The following is a 12,803-nucleotide window of genomic DNA, read 5'->3' on the forward strand; positions in this document are numbered from 1 at the left end:
TGTTCACTGCTGACATTTTTTTCCTCCAGTACTTATAACAATAAAGCTGTGAAATTATTTTTCTGGAAATGAAAAAATAGGGAAAACATCCTGTCAAGAAAGAAAAATTCTGTTGGCATGACAACAGATAGGGAGGGATTTCAGAAGAACTATGTGCAAGATGCTCCCATTGAATAGCTCGTTGATCATCATTGGTTTGAAATCTGTAGGATTATCATGAAACAAGACATTAAAATGAGAACTAAAGCATATTTTAAAAATGAGTAAGAATGATTGCATTTTTTTTCCTGTGAATGCTTACTCTTAGATTTACAATATTGATGTAATAATTAGTATGTAATTATTTCTGTAATTCTATGCAGTTTTTCATAAAAATGTGTGGTGACATATTACAGAAACATCTAACAGATATTTTACATATTGCACAATTGACTACATTTGAATTATTAATTAGTTGTAGATGTGGGGTATTAATGAAAAAAATCCTGTCTACTTGAAAGAGTGTGGCAATGAAAAATATTTTTGCAATGCTACTTCTGCCATGAAATTGTACTGAAGATAGAGTTGAAAAAGTGAAAAAACAAGCTCAGAAGACTTAATTTCTGCGGATAATTCTGTGTAATCAGTGGCTCACCAAGCAAGATATTGTCTCAGCAATTCTCTATAAATAATTTAAAATGCCATACTTAGCAGTATGGCTTTTATAAAAATGATCCTTCTAAAAAAATTGAATTACATCACTAAACAAAATCACTGAGGGGTTTTAGGGTGCTCTGTAAAGAAGACAGTTTTCAAGGAGTGCGGCATAGTTAATCTGCAAAACTCTCTTACACCACTGTATACAAAAGGTCATGAGAACATAACTATGATTTAAATGTGCTTTGCTAACATCTACAAGAATTACTGTTCTGCAGTACATCTGCACTACATTTATACAAGGAAAATATTTTCTAGATAGCGTGATGTTAAAGAAGTTATTAAAGTGAGGTCCAATTTGGCTTCACAAGAAAAATTAAACAGAAGAAGCATCAACCTTTCATTTAAATTAAGAAATATTACAGTTATAAGATTTGGTTGTATTTATATAGCCCTCCCAGTAGCTAATTAAATAAACGTGGTCCTTCAAATGATAAATAAATCTGCAGGAAGGGACAGTGAACTTAGTAAGCAAATTAATACACAAAGGTCCATCAGCAACAGCTACTTTTAAATATGCTGTAGGCAGAATACATTAGCAGAGCATTTGGAAAACCTGATAGTGTTTTAATTAATGAAGAAAACTGGTGGACCATTTATTGTTTCTAGAAATTAGGTAATATAATTGATCCAGCACAGATGTATTTAATTGAGATATCTGTCTAAAAGTGCAGATATTACATTCAATTTATTCTGGGAGTTTTGCAGGTATAGTGAAAATTTAGTTCAAATAAGTCTTTAAAAGGAAATGGCTATGAGTCTCACTATCCGAATGAGGAGAAAGAACAACTTAATTGGGAAAAAGGAATGCAGCAAGATCAATTGTACAACACCATGCAAAGTAAAGATAATTTTATTAATTAATTTCAGTGTTTCTTATTTAACCTAGTTCAGGCATTCTCAACTATAAGAATAGTACTTTGGAATTTTAAGAATTAAATTAATTAAACTTCCTCAATTTAAAGAAAACTAGAATAATGCTACATGATAGCATTATGTGCTTTGACAGCAATTTTAAAACAGTTTCAATTTCATCTGCTTATCAACTTGTAATAAAGCTCTTGGAAATAATAGTAATTTGGAAAAGTATTTTCCTTAATTCTCCTTTGTGACTGAGATTTTTCTTTTGTTAAGAATTTGGGGTTGATTACCTCCTAAAACGTTTACTCTGAATTTCAAAATAAGAACTTTGATTTCAGATATCTAAATGTTTATCCATGTTTTAAAAATACCAAGTCTGTATACTTTCATTTACTTATGGGTCTTTTCCACAGACTTTCTTAGGAAACAACACTAGGACTTACAACACTAGGTGTTACTTGTATTTTCAAAGTTGTTAATGAAAATAATTTCTCATTTGAGACTAGTGTCTGGTAATTCCATTCATGGGCAGTTTCTTTCTTTCCAAGAAAGTAGTTAAAGATATATAGAAAAGCAAAACTTCTACGTATTTTATCAACTGCTAGTGTCCTAAGGCAAATTTGTAGGTTTGTAAGTGGTAAAACAGGAACTTAAAGGTGATGATAGTCACCACATTTGATAGTGATTAAAATAGGCAACATAAAATACCCAGGAGAGGGGTACAAATTAAGCCCTGATAGATTTAAGGGCTTAGTCTCAAATTCCCTAATTAGTTAAACTTGTAACATCAATTAAGATCTTCATTTATCAAGAGAGGGACTTAAGTCTCTCAAGGTTTTAAAGCATCAGATCTCTCAAAAGACCTTCAAAATGCAAGTACCATAATGTGGTGTTGGAAACTATTTCCTGTCTACAGAGCACAAAAAATAAACTGACTACATGCAAAGAAGTAAATATCCCAGAGTGTAGTGTTTATATGTAAAGAAGTCTTCATATTCAGGCTAATAGGACTGAAAAAATAACAAGAATGAAACACAAATTAGACTACTGATATCAGTAGATATCAGTATATCTGTATATCAGTAGATAGATAGATATCTGAAGTAGTAAAGGCTAACATCCTCTATGGGATCTGAAGGACCTTTTTCTCTGTTAGTAAATAATCCCATAAAGTACATTTTAAAAAGGAATTAGGAATTGAGTTCTAGGATTGACCATTTCTAACTGAATGTCAACTAGTCATAATAAAATGATCAGAAAAAAAAAATCTTAATTATGTACAGACCAGTAGAACAAATATAGAAATTAAGTCATTTGGCAATTTGGCACTTTCAAATATAATCTGTAGTGTCTGTAGTATATTTGAGACCACTTGAAGCTATGAAATATTCCACTTTAAACACTAATTGTCTATGTTCTTCCTAACAGTACAGAATAGCCTACTTTTGTTTCTATCTGTTGCATTTTCCAAGGATACATGCTCATTTTCTGTTCGTTTTCCAGTATGTTCATCAGTTAATATCATTGCTTTATGATGACAGTTACTATCTTTACAGAAATGTTTTGGCAACAGATCCCATTCTATATTGTTTTGAATATGACAATATTAAAAAATGACATCAAGGTGCTTTTAATTATGATTTTTAATTTAATGACTAAATAGCTTTAGTCTTTCCTCTAACTTTTCTTTGTTGTTTAAGTCCAGGCAGCCCTGCACTGAGTACATTTAAATATCTCCAGATTTCTTGGATCCTTTCCTGTGACAATGGCCTTTTAAGTGAACAAGAATTCAAGACATTTAACTAAGATTATATTTAATTAGTATTAATTTTTCTGGGTCTGCGTTCATCATTGCTGCAGTAAATTTGACTTCTCTAAATTTCTGAAAGTAGTCATGTTCCTTATCCATGTCATGTGCTTTGCCCAGGTACTGTAATACAATATGACATATTCTACCCATGATTTCTACTCATACATACTTTGCTTTTATTCAGAAATGTGAGAAGATAAAAAAGAAGATAACTAGTTGAAAGACCTCATATACATGAAAACAGATCTATGCACAAAAAGGATATTTAGAAATATCTTAGAGGTTTATATTCTACATTAGAAGCATTGTTTAACATGTCATTAGTCTTTTTTTTCCTAAACACAAATATTCTAAGCACGTGCTGTTGTCTCAGCATGATGATTCTTTAATGCCTTTCATTATTCTCTTTACCAACTAATGAGACCTTTCCTATTACTAGAATCATAGAATCGTAAGGGTTGGAAGGGACCTCAAGAGATCATCGAGTCCAACCCCCCTGCCAAAGCAGGTTCCCTACACCAGGTCGCACAGGTAGGCGTTCAGGCAGGTCTTGAATATCTCCAGAGAAGGAGACTCCACAACCCCCCTGTGCAGCCTGTGCCAGTGCTCCGTCACCCTCACCGTAAAGAAGTTCTTGCGCACATTCATGCAGAACCTCCTATGCTGCAGTTTCTGTCCGTTCCCCCTTGTCCTGTCTCCACACACTGCTGAAAAGAGTCTGGCCTCGCCGCTTTGTCCCCCACACCTCAGATATTTATAAACCAGGATCAGGTCCCCCTCTCAGTCTTCTTTTCTCAAGGCTGAACAGACCCAGTTCACTTAGCCTTCCTTCATAGAAGAGATCCTTCAGGCCCTTCACCATCTTTATGGCCCTGCGCTGGACTCTTTCCAAGAGATCTCTGTCTTTTTTATACTGGAGAGCCCAGAACTGGACACAATACTCCAGGTGAGGCCTCATCAGGGCAGAGTAGAGGGGGAGGATCACCTCCCTTGACTTGCTGGCCATGCTCTTTTTAATGCATCCCACAATGTCATTGGCCTTCTTGGCCACCATGGCACACTGCTGGCTCATGGTCAACCTGTCATCCACCAGGACACCCAGGTCCCTCTCTACAGAGCTCCTCTCCAGCAGGTCATCCCCCAGTGTGTACTGGTGCATTCAATTATTCCTCCCTAGGTGCAAGACTCTACACTTGCTTTTGTTAAATTTCATCCCGTTTCTGACTGCTCAGCTCTCCAGCCTGTCCAGGTCTTGCTGAATGGCAGCACAGCCTTCAGGCGTGTCAGCCAATCCTCCCAACTTCATATCATCAGCAAACTTGATGAGGGTGGCCACTATCCCCTCATCAAGGTCATTGATGAAGAAGTTGAACAAGACTGGACCCAGCACGGACCCCTGGGGGACACCTCCAACCGGACTCTACACCACCAATGACAACAGTCTTCGCTCTGCCAGTCAGTCAGTTCTCAACCCACTTCACTGTCCACTCATCTATCCCACACTTCCTTAGCTTTGTTATAAGCATGTCATGGGGGACAGTATCAAATGCCTTGCTGAAATCAAGGTAGACTACATCCACCCCCCTCCCCCCATCCACCCAGCCAGTGACAACATTATAGAAGGCCACCAGGTTGGTCAAGCATGACCTCCCCTTGGTGAACTCATGCTGGCTACTCCTGATAACCTCCTTTTGTTCCAATTGTCTGGAGATGGCATCCAGCACAAGCTGCTCCATCATATGTCCAGGGACAGAGGTGAGACTGACTGGCCTATAGTTACCAGGATCTTCCTTCTTGCCCTTCTCTGGTCTTCTCTGAAGACTAGAGTGACATTGGCTATCCTCCAGTCATCAGGCACATCCCCCATTCTCCAAGACCTCTCAAAGATTATAGAGAGTGGTTCAGCAATCACCTCTGCCAGCTCCTTTAGCACCCATGGATGCACCCCATCGGGTCCCATGTATTTATGAACATTTTATGTTTTATGGCAACAACAAAACAAACATTACACTGCCTAAAACAAAGATAATAAGAAGGACATATATTCTTAAAAGAAGTCTTAAATATGCAGCCACCTATCTTGGGTGTTAGTATTTGACACATACCAATCCAGAAAGATTATGTATCATTATAAAAATGACTGCAATACTTCTTTTCCTTGAGGAAGGGTAAGTAACATGTTTATGAGAGTTGAATTTCAAGTAACAGAGCAGTTACCATAAAATCTTGTTTCAATCCTGTGTCTGCACATTAGAAGATCACTAGTAATATCCAGGGTCTGTACACAATTAATGCAGAGCACTATATTGTAAGGACCTTTACCTTAGTGACTCTAAATATAAATTGCCAAGTCTTTCCTGCAGTTAAATCATAAAGTTAAGAAAGCTTTAGAGGAATCTGAGTAAACATGCAAACTTCAGAGCACTCAGAATGGCTGACCTTTAAAAAGAAAGGAGTTCTCAATCATAACAAAAGGAGAGCTAATGTCCTATATAATTCTGGATAATCATTAATAGTTAGAAAGGCACTTGCATATATCTCAAGAGTAGAGCAGCATAATGAAGAAAAAATTGCTACTGAAAGTTTTTGGCTTATATGTCTCAGTAACCCTTGGAAACTGATCTCCTATATTAAGATTTGACTCATAACATATCTCTTATTTTAAAGGAAAAAACGCAAGATTACCTGAGAGAATGACTTTTATTTGATATTTTATGTAATACGATCTGCTCTTTTCTTTATGGACTATGGGGCATTGCAAACAGGAGCAGATGTTTTCATGTGGAGATCTTATCAGAGAAATTTAACAAATGAAGCAGTGAAGAAAGGTTACTCATCAGAAATAATTAAAAAAATAATAATCTAAAAAGGAGAATGGGGATGTGCCTGATGACTGGAGGATAGCCAATGTCACTCCGGTCTTCAGAAAGAGCACGAAGAAAGATCCTGGTAATTATAGGCCAGTCAGTCTCACCTCTGTCCCTGGAAAGGTGATGGAACAGCTTATGCTGGATGCCATCTCCAGACAATTGGAAGAAAAGGATATGAACTGGATATGAACAAGAGTCTGCATGCCATGTTCATAAAATATGTACCAATGGAAATGACTGAGTTTCACAGCTGCTCTGATGGCGTTATTGCCAGAAAAATGTTGCCAACACAGTTCATCTTTCATCAGCCCAAATAGATGGAAGTCAGAAGGAGCCAAATACGGACTATATGGTGGGTTTGGTACAGCAGTCCAGCCAAGATCAACAGTGTGATCTACAACCTTCCAATCTATATGAGGCCTGGTGTTATTGTGCTGCAACAGAAAGGTTGTCTTCTTCTCTGCCCTGATTCTGGAAGTTTGAGTTTTCAACTTAGTTAGCATCATGTTGGTCAGAATTGATGGTTTGTCTGGATACCAGGAAATCCAAAAATATCACACTTTTCCTATCCCAAATAACAGTGTACATCACTTTGTCTACTGAGGGCTGCATCTTGAATTTTTTCTTTGATGGGAAATTCATGTCACTACTCCATGATCTGCTGTCTCGACTCTGGCTCATAGTTGTGACACTATGTCTCATCACTGGTAATGATGTGAAAATATCCAGGAAAGTGGTACCTTTATCTTTGTATTTCTTCAATAGGTCCTGACTAGCAACTAGCATTCTTTTTGATTCTGAGTACTCATGGACCCATCTTGTTCAAACTGTGATATTCCAATGTTGCCATCACTATTTCCAATGCACTGAAACTGATATTCAGCTATGTTCTGTTTCTTGTTTGTCATCTGCTGATTTGAATGAATGAGCTGATCATTTTGCAGTGTGACAGACGTACATGGCTATCTAGAACATTGCTTGTCTTTCACATCACTGTTGCCACTGCTGAAATACATTGCCCACCATCTCACTGTGCTTGCATCCACTGTTTCATCAGGGTCCTGCATGTGTTGATGAATGTCAGTGAGTGCAATTCTTTTGATATGAAGATATTTAGTTAAATACTTTTGCTTCATACGCACTTCCATGTCAGACACCGTTTTTTCAGACTGCTTCTCTTCTGCCATCTGTTGCACAGCAACAAAATGTAGTGTATTACTGGTGAGAAGGTTCTTCTTCTACTGCCATCCTATCAGTATATGCCTCTGATGTCATGGGCCAACATAATAAAATAGGAGGCGTTATTTTTGCAGCAGCCCTTATATTTATCCTGGGGGTATTAATTGGACTCTTCCTTGAAAACATTTCTCTCTAATGACAATAGACATCACTCAGGGAGTTGAACTTGGATGTGACCATCAATCAGATGCATATAGTTCAGAAATATAAAAAAATATGTATCAAAACAGGACAGTACAGAATTTTTTTGGCAGCAGTAAGCCTTCTTTTTTTTTTTTGTCCATTTCCATAACATTTGATGTCTCTACTAGTCTTTATTGAATTAATGTACTTGATGCTGTAATTTTTCATTCCTACAAGGCAGTCAAAAGAGTTAAAATTTGAATATCGCAACACAGAAGCATCAGATTTAAAATAATATAGTTTGCAATTAACCTTCCACTATTTTTTCCTACATATGTAACAGATATTTACCAAACAGTTCTAATCAGTGAATGACTTTCATCTTGAAAAATGGGAACAAGCATTTGCTATGCACAATATCTCAATAGCCATTGTCAGATATGTTGGAGGAAGAAATATATTTCTAAAAGCGTTACTAAAACTAAAGTTTTGCTTGTGCTGAGAATGATGAAATCATAGAGACTTTACAGTTTCAACTGTGATTTAATAACCTATGTGCATACTTTCAACCTACAACAAATAGGATTGTAACCTTTCCAAGGGCATCTAACATTGAGATTTAGATTTTAGTTCTGTTTTCTGTGATAAAGGTGAGAATAAGGTGATTTATTAGTCACTTTCATAAGCTTTACACATATATGTTGATCTTTATATATAAAAGACACTGACATAAATGTTGGATATTAATGAAAGTTTGGGATTTGATTTATTTTAATGAAGTGGTAAATCATAGGTAATACTACTGAATTTTAGGAATGGAATGAAATTGATTTCAATTGCTTTTTTTATTCATATCAATATTAATTGCAGTGTGCATAAAATATACAGAAATGTATCTGTCAGGAAATGAAATATTTATCAATTGGCAGAGGTTACAAGGACTACCAAGAGACTTCACCTTTGGAGCCAAAATTGAAACTGACTATTTCATACTAACGTCAGTGTAGAAGAAGGAAAATCTACCATTTTAAAGAAAAGATTTCAGATTATTTATTTATTAGGTATTACATCTTTTCCCACATTTTTTTGAGCCACATTTTAATATCTCTCACAGATGTTACTGAGTTCCTTTCACATTTCTTCTGTATTATCTGGTTTATTTCAACCTCATTCATTATTGTTTGGTCATATGCATTTGAAATCATCTGGTAAGTTTTCTGAAACATAAAAATGTGCTTGATTAGACCTTACTATGAATATTTCACAGTATTTCAAGCTTAAAGTACAAAATCTGTAGCCATGGAATAAGAGGGTTTTTTTTTTCTTCTTTTTTTTTTCTTCTTTTTTTCCCATGTATTCTGGTATATGATTTCTATTTTTTCTGGAGAAGTTCTAGAATGATTAATTTAAAAATGTGATTTAGATGCCAGAACACTAGACATTCCAAGACATTGAATTGGAACAATTTTAATGTGATCCAAGACCAGTATATATGATTAAAAACAAACAAACACAAACTGCAAGTTTTCAAAGCATGACAGCTTAAATTCTGAAGAGATTTACTTTTCTTATTAATTTCACTGAAGTCCTCTGTTAGCGGTATAACTCCGACATTTGACATAACTCTTTAACAAGAGTTTCCATTTTGTTTTGGATAAAAAAACAAGACATTATGCAAAACCTCTATATTACTACTGTGGGATAAAATATATTTCATAGTTTATGAAATGGTAGAGACTTCTTATATACTGTCTTCTAATACTTATGCACTTTAGAAGAGAAGGGTTTAATTTTTTCTTAGAATAACATTTGATTAAAAATTACTATTTCTATTATATTATCATCAAAAAGCTCTTAGTATCTAATCTGTAATCAATACCAATCTGTATCTTTTTACCAGTTCTGCAGCAATCTTGCATTTTTTTTCTGTATTATTATCCTTATTATATATTTATTCTGTGATTCTATGCTCCCCAAGGCAGTGATTTCAGTGCTAAGGCTACCAGAGTTCAAGAAATTATTGTATATTTTTATTTCTAGGTATTTTTGTGTGGAGTCAGGAGTTTGACTCTGTGATCTTTTCAGGTCCCTTCAAGCCCTGAATACCTGATGATTGTAATCACCAAAGCTGAAAAAGACCTATAAAATAATCCAGTCCAACCGTCCACCTATCACCAATAGTTCTTAATAAACCATGTTCCTCAATTCAATGTCTAAACTTTCCTTGTATAACTCCAGAATCAATGATTCCACCACCTCTCTGGGAAGCCCATTCCAGTGCCTGACCACTCTCTCAGAGAAGAATTACTTCCTAACGTACAGACTGAATCTTCCCTGGCACAACTTGGAGCCATTCACAGAGAACACAGAATACACACATAATCACCAAGGTTAGAAAAGACCTGTAAGATCATCCAGTCCAACCATTCACCCTTCACCAATAGCTCTCACTAAGCCATGTTCCTCAACACAATGTCCAAATGTACCTTCCTCTAGTTCTATCACTAGTTACAAGAGAGAAGAGGCCAACCCCCAACTCAATACAACCATCCTACAGGTATTTTGAGACCAATATGGTCTCCCTTGAGCCTTCTCTTCTGCAGGCTGAACAATCCCAGCTACCTCAGCCATTCCTCATAAGGCCTGTGCTCTGGACACCTCACCAGTTCCCACACACATTTGTGCAGAACTTCCTGTGCCTCAGTTTGTGGCCATTACCCCTTGTCCTATGACCAAACACTGCTGAGAAGAGTCCAGCCTCATCCCTTTGCCTCCTGCACATTAGATATTTATAGATGTAAATCAGATCCCCTCTGAGTCTTCTTTTTTCAAGGATGAACAGACCCACGTCTCTCATATGAGAGCATTGCCTCCATACTCCACATATGAGTAAAAAAAAGAAAAACAGTTTGTGTTTATAATGCTAAGTGAAAGAATCTTCTTCTATGAGATTTGATATACTTATGTGATCAAAGTACATGGAGAGAACCATGGATATTTTATGAGCTTAAAAAAATAAATAAAAGGAGAGGAAAGAAAAAAATCAAAACAAAGAATAAAGATCTGACTGCCATTGTGTGTTGAAAAGATAAAACAGTGCCATTGAAATCAGAGAATCAATTCTGCTGTTTAAAGAATATTGATTCAGCCAGGGAAGTTATGGCAAATATCCAAGAGTATGAGAAAAGGGACTGAGGCATTGATGTTCTCTTCTGGTTGTAGACTAGAGGGAAATAATTTATTTTTTTTTTGCTGGGGAATTCTTAGGCTTTGGAAATACAGAAGCATCAATAAAGACTGAGTGATCTGAAGTAAAAAATTAAGCCAGTAACCTTGAAGTTAATTCAGAGCATTTTAATCAATTATCAGCCTATCAGCTGACGCAGAACTGGTGCTTTAAAACTTGCAGCTCTAACTCTTAAAACATGAAAGGAATGGATCCTTTTCCAACACATTTTCCTTAAAGAACAGTCATTGATTATCTGCTAGCTTCTTCTCTTCACATACAGTCATGGATTTTTCAGTGCTCTGCATGCTACTTCAGTGTAGAAGAATGAGAATGCATGTGTTAACAGCTGCTAAAGGCATATGGCATTTTCAGGATTAGAGAAAATATTTACGTACTTGTAGATGTATGTATGCAGCTTTATGTCTTCACTTGACAGCAGTTACTTCTATAGTCTACAATTTTTGTTGTGCTTAATTTATGGAAAAGAGACAGGCAGCTTGCAGCAGGCTCAAGTGAACAGCAGGAAATAACTAATTTCTTGACTTTCTTTTAAATATATATATACATTTCTAAATAAAACTAGGAAAACTTCTATTATTTTGAGAGCTTAGAAAATGCATTTAATACTGCAGATTAGAAAGATCCAGGATTTCATAAAAATTTTAACATTATACGAGCTGAAGCAGTAATGCAAACTGAAGCAGTATTAATGACTACATAGAATAAATGAATTATATTAGTAAAATTATGGTAAAATAAGCTCATTGTAGCTATATTGTTATTATTATTATTAATAAACATATTTACTTTAAACATTTTATTTAATGTCTTTATTTCAAACACCTTTGTCATATTTATATTGTTCAGTGATGTAGCATTGGAATAGTGAGTCATTCATGAAGATGAACAAACCTCGCTAATTTTCTGTCATTTTAATGGGCTATTTATATACTATTGCAGATATTTGTATAAAAATTGAAATACTGCCATTTGCAAAACTGAAAAGCATGGAACTGAATGCTAAGCTCCTATCTAAGCAAAATGAAACGTGGCCTAAATTAACACCTACTTCATGAGCCAAGACAGGCCAGTCATTTTAGATACAGTTATGCTCAAAAAATTGTTTCCTTATTAATTATATCACTAGTAAGAAATAGTATTCATTATCCTCTATTTCCCTATAACAATGTTTCTAAATTAAAAATAAAGGAATTTTCAATGGTTGGAAATATGATCATAAAAACTCAGACTGTTTATTTGTCCTTATCATCTGTGACACAAGCTGTGATACGAACAGTTGTGATCACCATTTGCTGCATATTATACCCATATACTCCAGTGCAGAGGTGATATACAATACTTCTGTGATGAGATGATAGTATTTCAGATATAGCTTGGATTGTCTGTACAGGGCCTATAGGAACAAAGGGTGAAACAAAAATGGGAATCTTAGTCATAAATGCAAGAACTATGTTGGGCTGTTGAACATAGAGAACAGAATGGAAATGTTATTCTAGTGTTATATTTTCATTTAACTGCACCAAATAAAGCAACCTGGAGATGTCAGATGTAAGACTGGGTAGTAAAAATAAGAGGAGATCTATTTTCAAAAGATATTCAGAAAACTGAATTGTGACATCATAAAATTATTTGACTGTAAAATGACATTCGTGTAAAATGCTCATTCCTGTACTAGGTTTAAATGAAAAATAAATTATTTACCTTATACCTACTCTTTTATTGCTAATTTCTTTTGAGAATTTGTAACCATTATCAACATCCTGTACCTCAGTGGAAGAGATAGAAAACCTAAATTTGTATTCTTATAATTGTATTTATTTATTTATTAAACTTATTGTTGTGGAAGTTTTTCACTTAATTTTTCAAAGTTTTTCAATAATTTTAAATATCATACAAAAGAACAAATGTTTGCTTTTCAATACATTAATCTTCATTTAAAAGATCTCTGCTCCTG

This window comes from Cyrtonyx montezumae, unplaced genomic scaffold (genome assembly GCF_038088225.1).
Source record: "Cyrtonyx montezumae isolate F1298 unplaced genomic scaffold, pur_monq_1.0 scaffold_3, whole genome shotgun sequence".
Classification (NCBI taxonomy): domain Eukaryota; kingdom Metazoa; phylum Chordata; class Aves; order Galliformes; family Odontophoridae; genus Cyrtonyx; species Cyrtonyx montezumae.